At 33.4% G+C, this 25322-nt stretch overlaps 1 pseudogene; it reads left to right on the forward strand.

Annotated features, from left to right (window-relative positions):
* Positions 1-25322, forward strand: part of LOC141552873 (calcineurin B homologous protein 1-like) — a 91616-nt pseudogene that overhangs the window by 58438 nt on the left and 7856 nt on the right.

A 25322-nucleotide genomic window follows, 5' to 3' on the forward strand; every position in this document is an offset into this window, starting at 1 on the left:
TCCCCAGGAAAAAAAATTCCCAAGACCAGAAGGATTTACATGTGATCTACTAAACATTTAAAGAAAAATTAGCCCCAATATTATATAAATTATTTGAAAAAATAGGGGATGAAGAAGTCCTACCAAACTCCTTTTATGACACAGATATGGTACTGATACCTAAACAGGTAGATCGAAAACTGAGAAAGAAAACTATGGACCAATTTCCTTAATGAATATTGATGCTAAAATCTTACATAAGATATTAGCAAACAGACTTCAGAAAATCATCCCCAGGATAATACACTATGACCAAATGGGATTTATACCAGGAATGCATGGCTAGTTCAATATTAGGAAAACTATTAGTACAATTGATCATATTAATAATCAAATTAATAAAAACAATATGATCATCTCAATAGATGCAGAAAAAGCATTTGATAAAATCTAACATCCATTCCTACTAAAAACTCTTGAGAGTATAGGAATAAATGGACTATTCCTTAAAATAGTCAGGAGCATATATTTAAGACATCAGTAAGCATAATATGTACTGGAGATAAACTGGAATTTTTCCCAGCATGATCAGTAGTGAAACAAGGTTGTCCACTATCACCATTAGTATTCAATATTGTATTAGAAATGCTAGCCTGGGCAATAAGAGTCAAGAAAGAGATTAAAGGAATAAGAGTAGGTAATGAGGAAATTATACTGTCACTCTTTTCAGATGATATGATGGTATACTTAGAGAACCCCAGAGATTCTAATAGAAAGTTATTAGAAATAATTCACATCTTTAGCAAAGTTGCTAGATACAAAATAAATCCACATAAATCCTCAGCATTTTTATATATCACCAACAAAATGCAGCAGCAAGAGATACAAAGAGATATTCCATTCAAAACAAATGTTGAGAGTATAAAATATTTGGGAATCCATCTACCAAAGAAAAGTCAGGTATCATATGAGCAAAATTACAAAACATATGCCACCAAAATAAAGTCAGATTTAAATAATTGGAAAGACATTCAGTGCTCGTGGATAGGCCCAGCGAATATAATAAAGATCTAATCTATTTATTTAGTGCTATACCAATCAGACTCCCACAAAACTATTTTAATAACCTAGAAAAAATAACAACAAAATTCATATGGAAGAATAAAAGGTCGAGAATTGCAAGGGAATTAATGAAAAAAAAAAGTCAGATGAAGGTGGTCTAGCTGTACCTGATCTAAATCTATATTATATAGCAGCACTCACCAAAACCATCTGGTATTGGCTGAGAAATAGACCAGTCGATCAGTAGAACAGATTAGGTACAAAGGACAAAAAATTGTACAACTATAACAATCTAATGTTTGACAAACCCAAAGATACCAAAGTTTGGTCTAAGAATTCATTATTTGAAAAAACTGTTGGGAAATTATTATGGCAGAAATTATATATGGATCCACACTTAACATCATATAACAAGATAAGATCAAAATGGGTTCATGATTTAGGCATAAAGAATGAGACCATAAATAGATTACAGGAACAGAGGATAGTCTACCTCTCAGACCTGTGGAGAAGGAAAGAATTTATGACCAGAGGAGAACTAGAGTTCATTATTGATCACAAAAAAGAAGATTTTAATTATATCAAACTAAAAAGTTTCTGTACAAACAAAACTAATGCAAACAAGATTTGAAGGGAAGTAACAAATTGGAAAAATATTTTTTACAGTTAAAAGTTCCAAAATATATAGAGAACTAACCCTAATTTATAAGAAATCAAACCATTCTCCAATTGTTAAATGATGAAATTGAAACTATATCCACTCATATGAAAGAGTGTTCCAAATCACTGCTTATCAGAGAAATGCAAATTAAAACAACTCTGAGATACCACTACACACCTGTCAGAGTGGCAAAGATGACAGGAACAAATAATAATGAATGTTGGAGGGGATGTGGGAAAACTGGGACACTAATACATTGTTGGTGGATTTGTGAAAGAATCCAGCCATTTTGGAGAGCAATTTGGAACTATGCCCAAAAAGTTATCAAACTGTGCATACCCTTTGATCCAGCAGTGCTACTACTGGGCTTATATCCCAAAGAAATACTAAAGAGGGGAAAGGGACCTGTATGTGCCAAAATGCTTGTGGCAGCTCTTTTTGTAGTGGCTAGAAACTGGAAAATGAATGGATGTCCATCAATTGGAGAATAGTTGGGTAAATTATGGTACATGAAGGTTATGGAATATTATTGCTCTGTAAGAAATGACCAGCAGGATGAATACAGAGAGGTTTGGAGAGACTTACATGAACTGATGCTGAGTGAAATGAGCAGAACCAGAAGATAACCATACACTTCAACAACAATAATGTATGAATATATATTCTGATGGAAGTGGATATCTTCAACATAAAGAAGACCCAACTCACTTCCAGTTGACCAATGATTGACTGAAACAATTACACCCAGAGAAGGAACACTGGAAATTGAATATAAACTGTTAGCACTACTGTCTATCTACCCAGGTTACTTATACCTTCAGAATCCAATTCTTAACGTTCAACAAGAAAATTGGATTTACACACATATATTGTATCTAGGTTATATTGTAACACCTGTAAAATATATGGCATTGCCTGTCATCTAGGGGAGGGAGTTGAAAATTTGGAAAAATGAATGTAAGGGATAATGTTATTTAAAAAAATTACTCATGCATATGTACTGTCAAAAAATTTTATAATTATAAAATTAATTTAAAAAGAGGAATAAGACCTTTCCTAGTTATAAAGTTATGATTGTGTTCATATGTTCTTATATAGTAATAGTACAACAATATCATTATTAAAATATTGGGCTTTTGTTCAAGAATAATTCACTTTGAAATCCTTGAAAACATTGCATGGTTTTTCAAATGTAATTTAATCTAATTTAAAGTATCAATTCATTATTTGTGTATTGACAAATTTGGGTAATATGACTTTTTTCCTCCATCACTATGTATTACTTCCCATCTTTTATTCCTTGGTTCATCAACTGCCTCTTTCCATGTTTTTCTTCCATGACACTTCAATTTTCACCCCTTTTCCATTTTTCTCACTATATCCAATTTCTGAAATGTAGTTAATCTTTACTTTCACTATCAAAAAATCTATTTTTTTTTCATGTCTTAAAGTTTAAGAACCACCTTCTTTGCAATATTCCTAATGCTAACGTGATACTTCATTGGTGACTTTATTTTTATTACCTTATATTTATTTTATATAGTACTATTACTGCTGCTGCTGCTACTGCTATTAATGCTTTAAGATTTGCAAAATACTTTACAAATGTTACCTTACTTTATTTCCTGGAAAGTAGGTGCTATTATTGACCTTATTTTACAGATTAGTAATCTGGAAAGATAAATGTAATAAACTGTTAAATGTCACAAATCCAGTTAGTAGCTGAGGTTAGATCTGAACCCAGATCTTTCTGATTCCATATATTTAACTGCATGGCTGTGCATTTAAGCTATAGAGACAACATATTATAGAAGACTGAGATTTAACCCTGAAGCTACAAAGAATTGTTTGTAAATGTCTATTTTGGAAATATGCTGTTATTTTACCATGGGGAAATCATTTAACATTCAATGCCTCTCATTATTCTATAAGACTGTATATTACAGAAAAGTACCTTATCTGTGTTATCAAATAGGATTTTTTCATCCAAGTGTTTGTGTCTCTATAAATAAATACATATCTATGAGTATGTATGTATATACATATACATATACAAACACCTATTAACCCTCATACCCTATACTTTTTATTCATCATTATATATGCATACATATGTATAAATACAGTGATACATGTCTTCTTTAAATAAATATGTTTGTTTCTCACTTTGTCTCTAGAGTTCTCAGCTACTAGTATTGCCATAACTGCTTAATAAATTTCTTCCAGTTGGTTACTTGATTAGTTAATTGATTAATTTTTTCAACACTGTTTTTTTTCCTGTGAGCATGACTAGATTAATTTATTATAGGTATTTGGAGATATAATTGAGGAATCACTCTCTTGTATAAATAGATTTTGGAAAACTGATCATGGATAGATAATCTCTTTTCTAAAATATTTTATTTTTACCATTACATCTAAAAATAAGCTCCACATTATTTTTTTTTTAAAGATTTGAGTTTCAAAAATATTTTTCTCCCTCTCTCCCTCCCTTATCTCCATCCCTCTTAAGACAGCAAGGAACATGTTTATACAGGGACAATCACTTGTAACATATTTCTAATTAGTCATGTTAGGAAAGAAAAATCAGAGTAAAAGGGGAAAACCACAAGGAAGAAAAAATAACAAAACAAAGCAAAAGGTTAAAAATTGTATGCTTCTATATAAATTCAATATGAATAATTCTTTCTCTGGATAGGGATAGCATTTTCCATCCTAAGATACTTTGGAATTGTCTTTGACCATTGTATCATTGAGAGGAACTAAGTGTATTATAGCTGATCATCATACCATTCTGCTGTTCTTGTGTACAATATTCTCTTGGTTCTGCTCACTTCGTTTAGCAACAGTTCACACAAGTCTTCCAAAGTTTTTCTCAAATCAGCCCATTCATTGTTTATTATAGGACAATTATTTTTCACTACAATCATAGACCATAACCTATTTTGCCATTCCCCAGGTGATGAACATCTACTTAATTTTCAATTCCTTGCCACCACAAATAGAGCTGCTGGAAACATTTTCCCACATGTAGATCCTTTTTTCTCTTTTATTATTTCTTTAGGATAGAGATTTAATAGTGAAAATGCTGTATCAGAGGTTATAAAAAATTTTATTGCCCTTTGGGCACAGTTCCAAATTATCCTCCAAAATAGTTGGATCATTTCACAGCTCCATCAACAATGAATTAGTGTTCCAGTTTTCCTACATCCTGTCCAATATTTACCATTATATTTTCCTGTCATCTCAGCCAATCTGATAGGTAGGAGGTCATACCTTAGAGTTGTTTTAATTTGCATTTTTCTAATCAGTCATGATTTAGAACTTTTTTTTTTTTTTTTTGTATTACTACAGATGATTTTAGTTTGTTCATCTCCAAGTTGTTTGTTCATATCCATTGATTATTTAGCAATTGGGAAATCACAAATTCTTATAAATTTGACTCAGTTCTCTATTCATTTTAGAAATGAATCTTTTATCAGAAATATTGCCTATACAATATTTCCCAGATTCCTGCTTCCTTACTAAGCTTGGCTACATTGGTTTTGTTTGTAAAAAAAATAATTCATTGTATTCAAAATTATCCACTTTTTGCATTTCATTATGTTCTCCATTTCTTCTTTGGTCTTTAATTTGTCCCTTATACAAAGATCTGATAGATAAAAATATCCTTTGCTCACCTCATTTGCTTATAGTATTACCTTTTATGCTTAATTATGAACACATTTCTACCTTATCTTGATATAGGTTATATAAATAATATTTTTTGTTTGACCTGTGCATACAACATCCTCTATGTCATTGTGTGTGTCTGTATGTGTGTGTGAGTGAGTTCTGAATGTCTCACATATTCTAGCCTATGGTTGAAATCATTCCCCTAAGGCCTTTGCATGATTTCTTTTCTTTTTTTTTTTTTTTTTTTAAAGAATGTACATATTTTTTTTATTATATATATATATATATATATATTTTATAATATTATCCCTTGTATTCATTTTTCCAAATTACCCCCCCCTCCCTCTATTCCCTCCCCCCGACGACAGGCAATACCATACATTTTACATGTGTTACAATATAGTCTAGGTACAATACATGTGTGTGAATATCATTTTCTTGTTGTACAATAAAAATTAGAATCCGAAGGTACATGCAACCTGGGCAGACAGATATTAGTGCTAACACTTTACATTCCCCTCCCAGTGTTTCTTCTCTGGGTGTAGCTACCTCTGTCCATCATTGATCAACTGGAAGTGAGTTGGATCTTCTTTATGTTGAAGATTTTCACTTCCATCAGAATACATCCTCATACAGTATTGTTGTTGAAGTGTACAGTGATCTTCTGGTTCTGCTCATTTCACTCAGCATCAGTTGATTTAAGTCTCTCCAGGCCTCTCTATATTCCTCCTGCTGGTCATTTCTTACCGAGCAATAATATTCCATAACCTTCATATACCACAATTTACCCAACCATTCTCCAACTGATGGACATCCATTCATCTTCCAGTTTCTAGCTACAACAAAAAGAGCTGCCACAAACATTTTGGCACATATATGTTTCTTTCCGCTCTTTAGTATTTCTTTGGGATATAATCCCAGTAGTAGCGCTGCTGGGTCAAAGGGTATGCACAGTTTGATAACTTTTTGGGCATAATTCCAGATTGTTCTCCAGAATGGCTGGATTCTTTCACAACTCCACCAGCAATGTATCAGTGTCCCAATTTCCCCACATCCCCTCCAACATTTGTCATTATTTGTTCCTGTCATCTTAGCCCATCTGACAGGTGTGTAGTGGTATCTCAGAGTGGTCTTAATTTGCATTTCTCTGATCAGTAGTGATTTGGAACACTCTTTCATGTGAGTGGATATAGTTTCAATTTCTTCCTCTGAGAATTGTCTGTTCATATCCTTTGACCATTTTTCAATTGGAGAATGGTTCGGTTTCTTATAAATTATGGTCAGTTCTCTATATATTTTGGAAATGAGACCTTTGTCAGAACCTTTGTTTTTAAAAATATTTTCCCAATTTGTTACTTCCCTTCTAATCTTGTTTGCATTAGTATTATTTGTACAGAAACTTTTTAGTTTGATGTAATCAAAATCTTCTATTTTGTGATCAATAATGATCTCTAGTTCTCCTCTGGTCATAAATTCCTTCCTCCTCCACAAGTCTGAGAGGTAGATTATCCTCTGTTCCTCTAATCTATTTATTATCTCCCTCTTTATGCCTAAATCATGGACGCATTTTGATCTTATCTTGGTATATGGTGTTAAGTGTGGATCCATATCTAATTTCTGCCATACTAATTTCCAATTTTCCCAACAGTTTTTTTCCGAATAATGAATTTTTATCCCTAATGTTGGAATCTTTGGGTTTGTCAAAGATTAGATTGCTATAGATGTACCCTTTTTTGTCCTTTGTATCTAATCTGTTCCACTGATCTACCGGTCTATTTCTTAGCCAATACCAAATGGTTTTGGTGACTGCTGCTATATAATATAGCTTTAGATCAGGTACACTTAGACCACCTTCCTCTGAGTTTTTTTTTCATTAGTTCCCTTGCAATTCTTGACCTTTTATTCTTCCATATGAATTTTGTTGTTATTTTTTCTAGGTCATTAAAATAGTTTCTTGGGAGTCTGATTGGTGTAGCACTAAATAAATACATTAGTTTGGGGAGTATTGTCATCTTTATTATATTCGCTCGGCCTTTCCAAGAGCACTGAATGTCTTTCCAATTATTTAAATCTGACTTTATTTTTGTGGCAAGTGTTTTGTAATTTTTCTCATATAATTCCTGACTTTTCTTTGGTAGATGGATTCCCAAATATTTTATACTCTCAACATTTGTTTGGAATGGGATTTCTCTTTGTATCTCTTGCTGTTGCATTTTTTTAGTGATATATAAAAATGCCGAGGATTTATGTGGATTTATTTTGTATCCTGCCACTTTGCTGAAATTTTGAATTATTTCTAGTAGCTTTTTAGCAGAGTCTTTGGGGTTCTCTAAGTATACCATCATGTCATCTGCAAAAAGTGATAGTTTAATTTCCTCATTTCCTACTCTAATTCCTTGAATCTCTTTCTCGGCTCTTATTGCCGAGGCTAGCGTTTCTAGTACTATATTGAATAGTAATGGTGATAGTGGGCAACCTTGTTTCACTCCTGATCTTACTGGGAAAGGTTGCAGTTTATTTCTATTGAATATTATGCTTACTGACGGTCTTAAATATATACTCCTGATTATTCTAAGGAATAATCCATTTATTCCTATACTCTCAAGAGTTTTTAGTAGGAATGGATGTTGGATTTCGTCAAATGCTTTTTCTGCATCTATTGAGATGATCATATGGTTCTTATTAATTTGATTATTAATGTGGTCAATTATATTAATAGTTTTCCTAATATTAAACCAGCCCTGCATTCCTGGAATAAATCCTACTTGATCATAGTGTATTATCTTGGAGATGATTTTCTGAAGTCTTTTTGCTAATATCTTATTTAAGATTTTAGCATCAATATTCATTAAGGAGATTGGTCTATAATTTTCTTTCTCAGTTTTCGATCTACCAGGTTTAGGTATCAGTACCATGTCTGTGTCATAAAAGGAATTTGGTAGGACTCCTTCATCCCCTATTTTTTCAAATAATTTATATAACATTGGGGCTAATTGTTCTTTAAATGTTTGGTAGAATTCACATGTGAATCCATCTGGCCCTGGGGATTTTTTCCTGGGGAGTTGGTTAATAGCTTGTTCTATTTCTTTTTCTGAAATGGGACTATTTAAGCAATTTATCTCCTCCTCTATTAATCTAGGGAGCCTATAGTTTTGGAGGAAGTCATCCATTTCACTTAAGTTATCAAATTTATTGGCATAAAGTTGGGCAAAGTAACTCCTTATTATTTCTCTAATTTCCTCTTCATTGGTGGAAAGATCCCCCTTTTCATTTGTAAGACTATCAATTTGATTTTCCTCTTTCTTTTTTTTGATCAAATTTACCAAAGGTTTATCTATTTTATTGGCTTTTTCATAAAACCAACTCTTGGTTTTATTTATTAATTCAATAGTTTTTTTACTTTCAATTTTATTGATTTCTCCTTTTAATTTTTGTATTTCGAGTTTAATTTTTGGTTGGGGGTTTATAATTTGGTCTTTTTCTAGCCTTTTAAGTTGTAAGCCCAATTCGTTAATCTTCTCTTTCTCAATTTTCTTCAAATAAGCCTCTAAAGATATAAAATTTCCCCTTATTACTGCTTTAGCTGCATCCCAAAGATTTTGATATGATGTCTCATCATTATCATTATCTTGGGTGAAATTGTTAATTGTTTCTATAATTTGCTCTTTCACCCAGTCATTCTTTAAGATGAGATTATTCAGTTTCCAATTACTTTTTGGTCTATTTACCCCTAACTTTTTACTGAATGTAGCTTTTATTGCATTGTGATCTGAGAAGAAGGCATTTATTATTTCTGCCTTCCTACATTTAATTTTGAGATCTTTATGTCCTAATATATGGTCAATTTTTGTATAGGATCCATGAACTGCTGAGAAGAAAGTATATTCCTTCCTATTGCCATTCAATTTTCTCCAAAGGTCTATCATACCTAGTTTTTCTAATGTTCTATTTACTTTTTTAATTTCTTTCTTGTTTGTTTTGTGGTTTGATTTGTCTAAATCTGAGAGTGTAAGGTTGAGATCTCCCACTATTATAGTTTTACTGTCTATTTCTTCTTGCAGTTCTCTTAACTTTTCCTTTAGAAAGTTAGATGCTATACCACTTGGTGCATATATGTTTAGTATTGATATGGCTTCATTATTTATGCTACCTTTCAGCAGGATATAGTTTCCTTCCTTATCTTTTTTAACAAGATCTACTTCTGCTTTTGCTTGATCTGAGATAAGGATAGCTACCCCTGCTTTTTTGGCTTTACCTGAAGCATAATAGGCTCTGTTCCAACCTTTTACCTTTACTCTGTATGTATCTCCCTGCTTTAAGTGTGTTTCCTGTAAACAACATATTGTAGGGTTCTGCTTTTTGATCCAATCTGCTATCCGTCTCTGTTTGATGGGATCGTTCATCCCATTTACATTTACAGTTAAAATTACTAATTCTGTATTTCCTGCCATCGTATTATCCCCAGATTATGCTTTTTTCCCTTGACCCCCCTGATCCCCCTCCCCGATATTTAATTTACAGACCCCCCTCGTGACGCGCAACCCTCCCTCTTTTTTTTTTTTTTTAGGATCCCTCCCCCCTCCCTTCAAGTCCCTTCACTTATTCTCCTTTTCCTTTTCCCTTTTCCTCTCCCCCCTTTTAATGAGGTGAGAGAAAATTCTCTGAAAAACAAATATGTTAATTATTTACTCTTTGAGCCTCTTCTGATGAGAGTAAGATTCACACAATGATTCTCCCCCTCACTAAGTTCCCTCAGATATGGTGTATTTTCTATGATTCTTCCTGGGATGTAGTTTCCCTCTTTTTATCACTCCTTCCCCTTTTTCTGAACCGACCTCCTTCCCTTTACTACACCCCCTTTTTTTTCTTTTATATCAGTAAAATCAAATTATCCTTGAGTATTTTTTATATACCCACAATAGAGTTACAGTTCTCAAGTGTTCTGTGTACCTTTTTCTGTTTCTCTTCAGTCTTGTGGATGTAGATCAAATTTTTTGTTGAAGTCTGGTTTTTTTCTTAGAAACATATAGAATTCCTCTGTTTCATTGAATGACCATCTTCTTCCATGGAAAAAGATGCTAAACTTAGCTGGGTAGTTCATTCTTGGTTGCAGTCCTTGATCTTTTGCCTTACGGAATATCAGGTTCCAGGCCCTTCTAACTTTTAATGTGGAGGCAGCCAGATCTTGGGTGACCCTTATTGTGGCACCTTGGTATTTAAATTGTTTTTTTCTAGCTGCTTGCAGGATTTTCTCCTTTGTGTGGTAATTCTGCAGCTTAGCCACTATATTCCGTGGTGTTCTTTTTTTAGGGTCTATTTCAGAAGGAGTTCGATGAATTCTTTCCACATCTATTTTCCCTTCTGTTTCTTTTATCTCTGGACAGTTCTCTTTGATAATTTCCTGTAAAATAGAATCTAGGCTCTTTTTTTGGTCATAGTTTTCTGGAAGTCCAATGATCCGCAGATTATCTCTCCCAGATCTATTTTCCAGGTCTATAGATTTTCCCAGTAAGTATTTGACGTTGTTCTCCAGCTTCTCATTTTTTTTGTTTTGTTTGACTGATTCTTGGGTTCTCTGTGAATCATTCATTTCTATTTGTTCCATCCTGACTTTTAAGGAGTTATTTTCTTCTTTCACAGTTTTTAGTTCTTTTTGTAAATGCCCAATTTCGTTTTTAAATGAATTATTTTGCTTTATTGAATTTTTTTCCATTTCCCTAATTTTTTTTGAGAGTTATTTTCTTTTTCCAATTCAGAAATTCTATTTTCTTGAGACTTTTTTATCTTTTCCAATTCAGAAATCCTACTTTCCTGTGTTTTTTTTAACCTTTTCTAATTCACTAATTTTGTTTCCCTGCATCTCCTGTGAATTCTTTATTTTTTCCAACTCCAATTTCATAGCTTCCCTTTCCTTTCCCCATTTTTCTTCGATCTCCCTCAATTTTTTAAGAGCTTCTTCTAGGAGAGAGTTATGTGATGGGGGGCAGGAATCATTCCCCTTTAGGTTGTTATCTGCTGATTCTCTGTTGTCAACTTCCTCGGGGTTGGATACCCGCTCTTTCTCTGTATAGAAGGAATCTATAGTTTTTCTAGCTTTTTTGCTCATATTTAAAAAAATGTTTTGGGGTCTGTCCCTGGGGTAGGAAATTATTTACTTCTTTACCAGCTTCCTCCCAGACCGGATGGCTGCAGCGGCCCCTGCGCCTGAGCTAAGAGAGAGCTCTGGGAGAGAGTTCCCCACCCCCTCCCTGGAAGTGCCTCAGAGGTGATTAGCACTACTGTGTTTCGAGGGCATAGAATAGTGAAGACAGCACGAAGCCCAGCCTATGTGTCCGGGTGGGGAGTGGATGTCTGCAGCAGGTGACGTGAGAAGCCCCTGTGCTCAAACTGGAAGTGTCTGCCAGAAACCGCGGTCCCTAGTTCAAAGGTTCCGCTTCTCTGTGACTTCCTGGAGCTGAGTTCCACTCCCTCCAGCTAAGCTAGGCAGTGTGTGTTGCCTTGGGCCGTATCCACCCACTTGTCAATCTCTTAACTATTCTCAGGTGGTAGCTGAGGCCACACCCCCTGGTGCCGAGTCTGCTGAGTCACCCCCAGGATCAGGGAAAATCTAATTTGAGTTTTAAAATATTTTGGCTTTCTCTTCTGAACTGCTAAATAATTAGCAGAGAAGAGCTAACAGCCTGTGCCAGATTCCTTTACCTCAGTGGCTTCTCTGATCCCAGAGCCCTTCCCAGTGCAATGGGCGCAGTGTGCCCCTACCCCACCGTCTGTGCTGGTCTTTCTTATTCCTCCCCTGAGAACTGACCTTTCCTGTTGAAACTCCAGATTCTCTTCAGCTGGTAAGTCGTGCTTCCAGTCCTTGTGGTATCTATCAGTCCTGAGCTAATTCTGAGACTTAATTTATCTAATTGGTTGTGAGGGAGTGAGGACGTTCACTGAGTCGTGTGTTTCTTCTCCGCCATCTTGGCTCCGCTCCACATGATTTCTTATAGACAGCTGAGATATCATTCATCTATTTGTGTTGACCCAAGGCATTCTGATGATCATTATCCACTATTTTGCGTAGAAAAGTAAGTGAAAGAATGAGAGATACAAGGATAGCACAAGATGGAAACTTTACTGAAACTTAAAATCTTGTCAACCTTTACTCATCTTTCTCTGACACCTATCCTCCATGCTTCAGGGAAATTTTCCTGAATTCTTTGGCTTCACATCTTGATGAGAATTTCTTAGGGCACTGAATCTGTGATTTAAACATACTGCTGTCAGACTAATTTAGGACTATTCTGTTCATTAAGTATATCTTTCCTTGAGGTATCAAGTCTTTCAAGGTCATCCATAGAGTAATTGTAAAAATTTAATTTGACTTCGCATAAGTAAAAATGAAGAATTTGAATGAAAATATTTATATGTTTCAATGTTAACATTTCAATAAATCATATAGATCCTCCCATTTCAGTATTGAAATTGTTTCCTTATTCTAATATTTTTCTATTTCATTAGATTTAGAAAGTGAATAGATTCAATTTTCATTCAAGCTGATACAATTTCTTATCTTTTAATTCTATAATTTAGGCAATGTATATCTAGATCTATTTTTTGCTTAATAACAAAATTAAGTTTCTACTAAAAACAAGCCTCGTCAAATGCAACAGTCATCAAATAGTAGATACAGGGAAAGAAGACATTGAATGAAAAATGATTTTTTGACCAGCTTTTATAAATTCCTTCCCTGACCCAATCATACATATTCAATATATAATGATTCCTATTAATAAGTGGCCCTGCCCTCCAATGTAATTAAGTGATAAAAGTCTTCCAGAGAATAGTGGTGATAACTGAGTGGCTAAGGCATCTTTCAGTATTTTAGCTTAGTGTCCTAAAGTTGATCCTTTTTTTTTTTTTTTTTTTTTTTTGAATCAGTATTTTTGTCATCAAGAGCAAATTAAGGGGCAGAACAGAAAAAATAATTCTTTGATTCTCTTTTATTTTGTGTTTCCCTTATATATGATGATTTGTTTGTGTTGGTCTTAGTGTTGATGGTGGCAGTGGTGATGATTATGAGGTGTGTGTGTGTGTGTGTGTGTGTGTGTGTGTGTGCTTATATGTTTGTATAAGAAAAGTAGAAGACACTTCCATTATCAGTGATTTCCATATTAAAACATGTACATATATACACATAAATACATACATTATATATATGTATATATATGCATATATATAAATCATGCTTAAATGTTTTGCTTTGTTTTATTACTTAAAAGAGATAGGAAGAGGTAGAAGAAAACCCTATTTTAATTGGCAAGATGGGTGTTTAGGTTTTCAAGTAGTTTTAGCCTTAAGAATTCTAAATTATATATAAAACAATCTAACAAACAATCAGTCAGCTTTCATTCAGTATCTTCCTTGTGGCTTCAACTTTGGTTGGAGGTGCAGAGGTAACAAATGTAAAGAAAAAAAATTTCTCTCTCTCTCTCTCTCTCTCTCTCTCTCTCTCTCTCTCTCTCTCACACACACACACACACACACACACACACACACACACACACACACACTAACAAGAAGATGCACAGAGACATCTACCCCAAAACCTTATTTTTCCTTGGGAAAGAAAACAAATACATACACAATATATATACACCACAATATAAAATAAGTAAATATAAGTATATGTTGTAACACAATAGAAAGTAATTTTTATATAACAATAATATCTCATTTCCTTCATATACCACAATTTGTTCAGCCATTCTCCAATTGATGGGCATCTACTCATTTTCCAATTCTTTGCTATCAGAAAAAGAGCTGCTACAAACATCTTTGCACATGTGGATCCTTTTCCCTATTTAAGATTAGCTGCTCTACAAATTGGTTGAATCAATTCACAACTCTGCTAACAATGCATCAGTGTCGAAGTTTTTCCACAGTCTCTTGCACATTTATCATTATCTTTTCTTGTCATCTTAGCCAATCTGAGAGATATGAGATGGCACCTCAAAGTTGTTTTAATTTGCATTTCTCTAATCAACAGTGATTTAGAACATCATTTCATTTAATTATAAATGGCTTTAATTTTGTCACTGAAAATTGTTCATATCTTTGACCATTTATCAGAAGGGAATGACTTATATTCTTATAAATTTGAAACAATTCTTTACATATTTTAGAAATGAAACCTTTATCAGAAAAAACTGGCTATATTTTTTCCCAAATTTGTACTTCCCTTTTAATCTTGTTTCTGTTGGGTTTTTTGGCACTAAAATTTTTAATTTAATGTGATTAAGTAGTTCCTTTTTACCTTTCATAATGTTCTCTAGTTTTTCTTGGCCACAAATTCCTCCCTTCTATTCCTTGCTCTCCTTATTTGCTTTTGGTATCACTCTTTATGCCTAAACCATGTAGCCATTTTGATTTTATTTTGATATGGAGGGCGAGATGCAGCTAGGTCTATGCCAGGTATCTGATATATTGTTTTCCAGTTTTCCCAGCAATTTTTGTCAAATAGAGATTTATTATTTTATAAGCAGGAGTGTGGGATTTATCAAATACTTAATTACTCTATGATTTAATTATTTTGTCATGTGTATCTAATCTATTCCACTAATCCACACTCTCTTTCTTAACCAATACCAAATGGTTTTGATGGCTGCTGTTTTTAATACAATTTTAGGTTTGCTACTGCCAGCCACCATTCATATTAAGATGAATCTTAAATGAAAAGAGGAACTTTTTCAAGCAAATACATTTCAGAGGTATGGAACAGTCATCACAAACAAAGCAATTTGTTGAAATGGTCTTTCATTTGTGAGAGAAAGAGTTCAGCTTTTTTTGTATGGAATGGTTCAGTTTTATTACAATTCAATTCAATAGGATGATATTACATTTGAAACTAGAAAGACAAGTTGAGGACAGATTAATAGTTTTAAAAACTAAATAGATGGCTTTATATGCTATCTCTGAGACAAGAGAAAGACATGAAGTTTATTGAGTGAGATGATATTGTGATCAGATGTACACTTAAACAAAATTTATTTTATCAGATTTTATATATATACATATATACAATATATACATATATATTGTACTATAGTAGGCAAGGAGACTAAATGGAACATTGTTGCAATAACATATATAAAAAGTAAAGAAGGTCTGAATTAAGGTGAGTAGTGAAAACATGACAGATGTAAAATATGAAGGTTGAACAGGCAGGATTTGACAGCTGATTTGAAATATGGTAAAAATACAGTGTGGAATCCATGATGACTGAGTTTATGAACCCAAGATAGTGGAAGGGTCCCAATCTCTTCTTTAGAATCAGGTGAATTTGGAAGAGGCAAGTTTTTTTTTGGTGAAATAATATCAATTTTGAGCATGTTTTATTGAAATTAACTCTGAGTCATCTAGTTTAAAACACACAATGAGAAACTGGTTATGAGGGACTAAACTATTTATTACCTATCCATCCTTCCATGTGTAGGTATGTGCCTCACTCTCCATCATATAAATATCTTGATCCATCTGTGAATTATCCATATAGAGATGATAGTTAAATAAATGGAAATGAAAAAGTTATTGAAAAGAAAGAGAAGAGAAAAGGTCCAAAGGGAGCATTTTGGGTATAGATTCAATAAATTTATACTTAGAAATATATTATGGATTTTGATCTAGTAAAGAAGATGTAGGAGGAGAACCCAGAGTCACTTAAAAAAAAAAAAAAAAAAAACAACAGAAAAAAAGGGTATACAAGAGGAGTAGGTGATTAACTTCATGATACTTGCTGGCTCACATTTTGCTTGCAGTAATATTTTAATTTTTACTCCTAATAAAAATGATATTCTATTATGATTTAATTAAATGGTTATAAATTACAAACCACATTTCTCTTGATTGGGGTCATAGAAATGTATAATCTAATTCAGTTACATGATCCTAATTGATTTTGTGACAGCTTCTAAACTTAGACTTACAAACAAGTAGTCTCAAAAAGAAATCCAAAGATAATTTAGTGACATAATATATTACACTTTCGTGAATATTTGCCTTATTTGGATTTATATTGAAAGAACTGATGCCTGTGTGAGTATATACACATGTAAATTCACACATGTATACATGTGTATCCACAATGCAATATGCATATATACAATACAATATTGTCTACACACATATTTATGTATGTGTTTAAATGGTTTATTTTAAGGAGTTAGCACCATTTCCATGGTAATCTTAATTTGACAACTATAACAACATGGAAAGATAATTAGCCCAAGAAATCTGGCCCACAGGTCTGCTTCCAATTGGTTTTATCTTACTGAAACACATCTTCTATATGATCCTAATCTGTAAAGTAAGAAACTTTAGGCTTCCTTCTGTCTCTAGCTTTTATGATTGTATAGTTCTGTGCTGGAACTCTGTCTTCCCAGAAATCAGCTGGAGTCAGGATCACTAAACTTCTTTATTCTTGATCTTTACCGTCCCCTCCAACGCCAGGTCACGAGTGCGAGAGAGCGTGAGTTCCACCACCCAAGTTTCTCCTACTCCTCCCACACAAAAGTCACTTCCCCCTCTTTGTTCCATCAATCAAGTCAGCACAGAACAGCTGGGGAGGGTCAACCTTCAAACAAGTTAATAAGGAACCGTCCAATTGGCAATTAGTCTCACGTGCTTCACTATCCAAGTGCATTGATCAGTTCTAGCCCTTTACAGTTCTGTTGTTATAGGCTATGTTTAAGGACCACAGTATAAAAAGAAACAGCATAGAATAGTGGAAATAATGTTAGATTTGAGACCAGAAAAAACAGAGATTGTAAGGGGTTTTGACATTTGGTCAAAAAAGGATTACAGGTGATCTCTGTGTTTGGAATATAAACAGGATAAAATTATGTTTGATAACTCTTGCTTTTATACACTTCAGGGACATAGTTCAAGGGCAAAAAGAAAGTTCAGTCAAGAGGAAGTAAGAACCCCAAGGGATAAATATTTGGAAATTTTTCCTATATTCACTTCTGATTGATAGTTCAAGGACAGAGGGAATTAAGTTGAGACAAGAGGAAGCAAAAATTCTGAGAGGCATTATTTCTTTTGATCACAAAGATCAGAAACCCTGAAAAACAATATCACATCTAGTTCTAAATGATCAGGATCCCTAAGGAGTAGTGTTAATTACAACTGCAAGGAATCAGGGACTCTTCCTTCATAAGGAGTAGAATGCAGACCAAGAGACCCAATCTCCAGTTGATACCACCTCAAAAGAAACAAAAAATCTCCAAATTCCTCAAAGTAGATCTGGAAACAGCAGTGCTAAAAAGACTGAAGCTTGATACAGTACTTTCCCCCTAGCTCTAAATATAACAGTACAAAGGAGTCAGAAAATTGAGAGAGTGCTCCTAACCCAACAATAAGAGCAACAGAGTCCAATTTTAATATAAAATTCAAAGTTAAGAAATGGACTGAAAAAATGAGCAAATAACAAAAGAAAAAAAAACCTGATGATAAAAATTAGCTATGGTGACAAGAAAGATCAAGACATACATTCAGAAGGAAACAATGGAGTAAAAGGAACAAAAAGAAAAGTTTCAAAGGAGAAAAAGTGAATTGGATGCAACCTCAAAAAGAAATTCTGGAAAAGATGAAACTTATTTTCTTTTTTTTTTAATTAATTAATTTTATAAATTTTACAAAAATTTTATGCATAGGCAATTTTCCAGCATTGACAATTGCAAAAGCTTTTGTTTCAACTTTTCCCCTCCTTCCCCCACCACCCTTCCCTCAGATGGCAGATTGACCAATACATGTTAAATATGTGAAAGTATAAGTTAAATACAATATATGTATACATGTCTAAACAGTTATTTTGCTGTACAAAAAGAATTGGACTTTAAAACAGTGAAACTTATTTTCAACATCAAATTATTTTCTTTTTTGTAATGTCCTGTTGTCTCTCAATTGTAATCCTTCTCTGGGAGGAGATTTCTTTTCTGTTAATCTTTTTCTCTGTGAGCAAGTTTCTTGGGAAGCTTCCGGAGCCTCCAGCCAGAGCAAAGGTAGAATCTCGAATCTTCTTCTTCCTGAATCTTGGCTCTGAATCTCCTCGAGGTTCCCTGAAGTTCCCTCGGCAAGTCTTGTCCTTCCCTAATCCAGACTGCTATCCAGGCTCAATGTTGCCTCTTTTTATCCTCCCAAAGAATGGGCTTGTGGGTACTCCCAGGGGTTGTGGGAATTACTTACAACCAATGAACTTGCTGCTTTTAAAGGTGTGAATTCTGAGCTAGAGAATTGTTAACTATCAACTTAGCACTTAGTAAGAACCTAACACTTTTTAAAAATAATTATTTAATACAAGTACAAAATATATAAAAAAAGAAAAAAAATGTCATATATACAGAATATAAGAAAGGATTAAAAATACAAGATAATACATTTCCATTTCAAATAATATAAATAAATAAATACATCTTGTGCTCAGTGTTGTCCATCTTTCTTTTGCTCCCTCATTGGTTTTCCATGTTGCATGCTTTTTACTTTAACCTTTTCTACCTTTTCCTCTCCCTACCTTCTCCATGAAGTCTATAATTAAACATGGATACATATGTATATATATATATATATATATATATATATATATATATATATATATATATTTATTTATATAACATACATAATACATATTGTATGTATAACTGTACTCATACATAGATATTTATAATCATATAAATATATACACATATGCATTCAGAGACATCTATATAAGGCTGTATTAGACTTGTCTTCTGTTTCTCTGAAGGGGGATAGCATGATCCTTTATAAGTCCAGATCTTTCTATAAATATATTTTTCTAATTCATCTATTCATCATTTCCTATACCATAGCAATATTCAAACCTTATACTGTCTAATTATTTTAAGTAATTTAAAACAATATTTATTAATATGGCTGATGCATAGAGCAGTTTTTCTATTTTTTGCTTTTGATTATATTTATTTTAGTTATAAGTTGTCTGAGATCATGATAAACATCCCTGATTTTTTCTTATAAGTTGTACTCATTTTTATTATGTTTGCATGTATCTCTTATTTTCTATTGTTATTGATTCCTGTACTTTATTTATACTGTTACCTTGCCTTGCTATTACTTAACCTACTCTTTCTTCTTGAATTCCTCTCTTATCCTTTACCCCTACTATTCCCCCCCTATTTTATCCCATTCAGATTAATCTATACACCCTTCCATAAGCCTTCATCCTATTCATCCCCTCTCTATACTTTATAAATATAGAAGATTTTTATATAAATATATATATATATATATATATATATATATATATATATACAAATGTGATCATATGTTAATCTACATATATATGAATCTGTGTATGTATGTATTATTCCCTCTTTAACCCATTCCTGATGTAAATAAGATTCTAGAATCAACAGCTTTCTTCCCCCATTTAATTCCTTTGTTTGAGTTCTTGCTGTCACATCTCATTCATACAATGTAATTATTATTTTTACCTGTTCCTATACAGTTTTGCTTTGCCCAAACACACTTTACTCAGTTCTATCCCAATCTTTTTTTTTTTTTTTTTTAACTACCCACTTATGAAAGTCACATGTAGTATACATTTCCACATATAAAACCCAGGCATTTTATCCTTATTGAGCCCCTATAATTAACCTTTGATGTTAACTTTATATTTCTCTTGGACCTTGTATGTCAAATTTTTTATTAAGTTCAGCTCTTTTTGCCATGGAATCCTGAATGTCTGACAATTCAATGAACATCTTTTTTGTTGTTGTTGTTGTTCAGAATTATGGAATACTTTGTTGGGTATGATCTTTTTGAATAAAAATCTAGTTCTTTTGCTCTTTAATATATAATATTCCAAGACCGGTAGGTACTATTTTATGGTAGTCACTGCTAAATCTTGTGCAATTCTAATCATGTAATTCTAATTCTGCATTGTATTTGTATTGTTTTTTTCCCCTTAATCCTCATATTTTTTTTCCCTTAAACTGTGGGTTTTGGCTATGATATTCCTGTAGATCTTCCTTGAAGAATGTCTTTAAGATTTTTTTTTTCTATTTCTACATTCCCCTCCTGTTTTAAGACTCCAGAACAATTTTCATTAATTATCCCTTATGTTATTGTATAGATATTAAAAAAAAAAAAAAAAAAAACTTAGCTATAAAAAGACTTTGTTCTTCTCAGTGGTTTAATGACCCAAGGCAATCCCAATAAATTTGCATAGAATATGCCATATGCATCCAGAAAAAAGAACTATGGAGATTGGAGATAAATCAACATATGCTATGTTCACTTCTCTCTCTTTTTGTTGTTGTTGTTGTTGTTGTTGTTTTTTTTCTCTCCCTTGATTTTTCCCTTTTCTTCTGATTATTCATTCCCAACATGATTCATAAAGATATATGTACTAAAAAGTTAATATATATGTAAAACTTTTTTTTTAAATTAAAAATCTAATTTCAAGTAGTTTAATTTTGCTTGTTTTCTTTTCTTGATCTGTTTTCCAAATGAGTTGGTTTTCTTATGAGATCTGTTACATTCTCTTCTATTTTTTACATTTTTTTATATTTTGTTTTGTTGTTTCTTGGTCTCTTTCTTATTACTTTGCTAGCTTCAATTCAACTGGCATCCAAATCCTTAAAGGAAAGGTATTATTGTAGTTATAAGGAACCTCAACTTTCCCCTGTGAAGCCTAGAGAAGTCTAATAATAATACAAATTAAACTACAAATTAAAACAGATGAATAGTTTCTCAAAAAATGTTAGACATGATATACCTCTGGAGAAAACTGAATAGTAATAGAAAAAGGAAGATTTTCTTCTTTTTTATGAAAACTTTTTTATTAATAAAATATACATTCTTTTAAGATGTCTTTTGGATTATAAACCCAGTAAAAACACTGCTGGATCAAAAGGTATGTACATTTTGATAGCCCTTTAAACATAGTTCTTAATTACTCTCCATAATGCTTGGATCACTTCACTACTCCACCAACAATGTATTAGTATCCCAGTTTTCCCACATATCCTCCAACATTTGCCATTATCTTTTCCTTTCATATTAGCCTATCTGAGAAGTGTGTGGTCATATCTCAGAGTTGTCTTAATTTGCATTTCTCTGATCAATACTGATTTAGATTTTAAAAATAAATGCTTTTTTTTTTCTCAGCAATGCAATAGTAACTTCACAAAAATTGACTATGAATTAAGGCACAAAAACCTCACAATCTTTTCCCTTCATGTCCCCTATTTTTTTTTCCTTCCTACTTTTTATCCCCATTGCCTGGTGCCACTGCACTGTTTCTGTCTCTTGGCAGTACCTCAGCAAAGCTTGTCTATCTCAGTGATTGGTTCTCAGACTTCAAAGTTATTACTCAACAAAGATCTCAAGTTGATGAGAGAGAGAGAGAGAGAGAGAGAGAGAGAGAGAGAGAGAGAGAGAGAGAGAGAGAGAGAGAGAGAGAGAGAGAGAGAGGGAAAATGGAGGGAGGGAGGGAGAGAGAGAAAGGGGGAGTGCGAGCAGCTTTTCCCACAGTAAAATGTTATATTTGTATACCCTGTTTCCTAGTCTGGACAAAGAAGAAAATGATACTTTCATCCAGGAAGACTTTTAGCAGAGTTTGCCATCAATCCCTTAAAAGATCAGTTGTCTTCTTTTCTAAGATAGAGGATGAGGTAAACTACTTTAGATTAATTAAAACTCTGATTCATTTCAGACCCATCAAAAATAATGAGAAAATCAAAGATGTGAATTTACCACAACCACTGAACAGCCAAAATAATAAACTACTCTGCTTTTCTATTATATGACTTGGATAAAGATGACAGGAGATCCAGAGAGGAATTGTTACAGATACTATACATGATGGTTGGGGTGAATATTTCAGATGATTAGTTGGGCAGCATCATAGATAAAATGATACTAAACCTGGCTAGAATGAGTGCCACATCCTTTAAGAATTTGTCAAGGTTTTGGAGAGTTGAATGTATAGCAAAAGATGAGCACTCAGTTTTTTCGTTAATAGATTGGGATTAAATTGTTCCTGATTGTCTTGTATTTAAGAAGCAGAACTTTGCTTTTTCTCTCTCTCCCTTCAAAGCCTCCTTTCTCCCCAAGGATTGCTATTGTTGCATGACAATCCCTGCTCTACTAGTGCCAACACAAACCTGCCAACCTTGGTTTTACAAGCTAGTCACTAAGGTATGAATGGCATATGTGAGTTCTCCTGCTCTCTTTAATTTCTCCTTCCACAATTCTCCATTTATCAATATTGCCTTTCTTATGTTTTGCTATTGTCAGTTATAAATTCATCAGCATGAGAAAGAGAGGGAGGGAAGCAAACACTCCCACCCATTTTGTATCCCATAAAAGACAACAAAGCATCTTTACTGACATATATATGTTCTAGTTAGGGTTTAACACATCTCCTCAACTTTCTTTAAATTCTTCACAAGTACATATATAACTGTACAATCATATACTGGGCCTTCAGTCTCAATGTTCCTTTTTAACATACCTCACCCTCATTTGCTCTTCATTCCCCCAAGTTATACCTACCACACTGTCAAATCTCTAATCTGTCAGAGCTTATAAAATTGGTGAGGGATCTTTGTGATTTTTAACTATTTTCTACTCAAAAGTGTAAGACATCATCTTTCCAGAGTTTTTAGGAAGCTATCCCTTTTCCTTGAAGAAGAAGAACATCCCTGAGCTTCTTATACTCTGTGTTATAGTTGAAAGACTGCATGGTAGAAGCATCCTTCCTGAAAATGAGTAGTCAAGATAGAGGTAGCAGTCAAGCTTTCTGTGGCTCCTTGATTAGGTCACTTCATCTTTTGTCTCTGACCTGCATGATTATTCTTATTAGTACAATATTTATCCTTCAGAAATTGGCCATCTATATGGAAGCACTATTAACTTCTGAGCTGCTATGTTTGGGATTGCTTCTATAGCAATATGTATGTGAGATTGCTCATGGATTCTTGGAAATGGAGACAGGCTTAGCATCTTCTGATATTCTTAGTATTGACATCCACAGCATTGTTTATACTTCATCACTACACTGAAATATCTTAGACTTTGAGTATATAAATTGATAAACAAGTGTTAAACAAGTGCCTAGCTTACTCCAGACCAAGAGATTGATTTTAATATTGTTCTCGACATCCTGAAATTTTGTACACAAATTCTCTTTAAAATTGACTTTGTGAATGGTTATACTGGAATTCATAGCCAGCTTATGATATAGGTCCAAAGATGTGAATGATTGTCTCTTGGTTAGCTAATTTTTTAGCTTCACATATATGCTACAGATGATTTTTTCAAAAATGAGGGATCTGGCATTCATCACACATTCTGAAGTGGGTTTGTAGGCTCTTGGGAAAAGTCATAGCAATTTCTGTGCCAAAGCCAGCTTAATTGAGATTTCCCTGAACATCAGATTGTCATGTTAACTACTGTATGAATTGTTTTATTTATGTAAATACCCTAAACTATCTTTTTCTTGGCTTATTGCTTCATTATTTGCATCAGAAAACTGATCAAGATACACTCAGTATTCTTTGGGAAAGTACTTGTCATACCCTTCTTCAGAATGCTAGATGATAAAGTGGGATGGTTTAAGGAAGTAGTCACATGGATCAATTATCAAAGACTTTCACATAAGGCAATGAACCTAAATTACTGCTCAAATGATGTAATATAGAATTTTTTTTAAAGTCCAATGTAAACTAATAGAGAAGCATTTTAATGGCTTTATGACATATATTTAAAATTCTTAAGATGAACAAAATATTTTCTCATTGGATGTATAATAAAATATCTCAATCAATGATTATGTTTTGTTATTCCATTAAAATTTGGCTCTTTGATCCATCTAAAAGAGCTTGTGGTCAGAGGAAAAACAAAAACAGAGGTATAGCCAAGGCGGCAGAGGGACTTCTTTTTTGGAGCTCTCCTTGATGTCCCTCAAATTAAAAAGGAAATCAACCCTCTGAACTGGTTTTGGAGTGACAGAATTCACAAGTATTTGGAGTGTAACAAATTTACAGCAGAAGATAATTTTGAATATCTTTAGAAAAGGTTTGTTTCAATAATTTATGGAAGGAGGCAGGATGAGCACAGGCAGCCAAGCATATATTCTCGAGTACAGGGCAATGCAGGGCAATACAAAGACTTGGGATAGTGTGCCATCCTGCAAAGGGGGAATCCACTGGGAGAAATCTACAGCAGTGTTGGCTACTTTCTCCTGGTTGCAAGACAGCAGATCAGCAGATTAACTTTAAGAAATTCAACACAGATACAAAAGGTAAATATTGAGCCCCTAAACCCCAGAATATCACAGATTTGGCTATGTCCACTAGTACTGGAAGTTAGTCTGCATTGAAACAATCTAGCCACGATTGCCTTTAGATGAAATTTGGACAATCTTCCATTTGCCCTAAAAGTAGACCTCAACATTTATTCCTTTCATGAAATACGAACTCTGAGAATTTTTCTCTTTCTCTTTCTCTCTCTCTCTCTCTCTCTCTCTCTCTCTCTCTCTCTCTCTCTCTCTCTCTCTCTCTCTCTCTCTCTTTCTCTCTCTCTCTCTCTCTCTCTCTCTCTCTCTCTCTCTCTCTCTCTCACTCTTGAGAGGCAATTGAGGTTAAGTGACTTGATCAGGGTCACATAGTTAGGAAGTGTTAAGCATCTGAGACCATATTTGAGTAGTAAACCATTGGAACAGGTTAAATTCACAGAACAAAATATTCAATGACTATAATAATCAAATGTTTGACAAACCCAAAGATCCCAGTTTGGGGGATAAAAACTCACTATTTGACAAAAACTGCTAGGAAATTTGTTAACTAATATGGCAGAAACTAGGCATTGACTCACACCTTACACCATATACCCAGATAAGGTCAAAATAGGTTCATGATTT

The sequence above is a fragment of the Sminthopsis crassicaudata genome, chromosome 2 (genome assembly GCF_048593235.1).
Source record: "Sminthopsis crassicaudata isolate SCR6 chromosome 2, ASM4859323v1, whole genome shotgun sequence".
Lineage (NCBI taxonomy): Eukaryota > Metazoa > Chordata > Mammalia > Dasyuromorphia > Dasyuridae > Sminthopsis > Sminthopsis crassicaudata.